Source organism: Dendrobates tinctorius, unplaced genomic scaffold (assembly GCF_039654945.1).
Source record: "Dendrobates tinctorius isolate UK_male_01 unplaced genomic scaffold, ASM3965494v1 ptg000009l, whole genome shotgun sequence".
In the NCBI taxonomy this organism is placed as follows: domain Eukaryota; kingdom Metazoa; phylum Chordata; class Amphibia; order Anura; family Dendrobatidae; genus Dendrobates; species Dendrobates tinctorius.
Window position 1 is genome coordinate 17,939,100 of NW_027361677.1, and position 901 is coordinate 17,940,000.

Consider the following 901-nt stretch of genomic DNA (forward strand, 5'->3'; position numbering starts at 1 on the left):
CCCGCTTCAGGGCCGTGTCCTCCATGTCAGGGGCTCAGCCAACTCCCAGGCAAGGTAAAGTACACTTTCCAGCACTCCTCCAACATATGCCTTCTCTGAACGTCTCAACACTAGCGCCTAATCTGAAGTAATTGTAGTTGCGTATTAAACTCAAGTTCCTCCTTCTTGATGTTATTTAGAACTCTACTTGTACGGCAGACAGCTGTAGCCTGCTTCGGGGACTCCTTGCTATCATGTCCCGGCTCACCCACGTTGCTGTTGTGCCCCCAAGTCTTAGATGGGAATAAAGTGGTGACGACTTCTACTCCTCCGGTTTCTGCTGCAGGAACATCAGTATCCATACAACCTCGGGGACCGGACCCCGGCCATGCACTTCACACTTGAGGAAGGGCTCTGCTCTGACCCTAGTCCTTAGTTATCTTCTTCTCCTTACGTTCCGTACTAAACTATCTTCCTTCTGAAGAATCAGGCTTTCTATGGCTCTTTCCTGTGCCAGCAGCTTCAGGTCACAGGAGTCTGCTGCAGCATTTCCTTCACTCCATCCCTCTCAGGGGATCTTCTCTCACAGACTGACCTTTTCCTAATATTCTCCAGCTCTCTTGTGCAGTCTAAGCTCCACCCACCTCCCAGCACTCTTCGTGTTCCAAGCAGGAAGCAACCAAGGTTGCTCTGCTACACTACTGGTGTGCGTGTGGGATGCGAATGTTGGAGTGTGGTCAGGTGTCTCCACATTACCTGGATAGTGGGGTACCACACCTCAGAAGGAGGTGCAGTACCTCTGTTGCGACTGAACCCTCAGGGGCACCACACTCGGACACACCAAAGGTGCAGTTGCTCGGACACACCAAGGGGGCAGCTGCTCGGACACACCAAAGCTGCAGGTGCTCGGACATACCAAGGG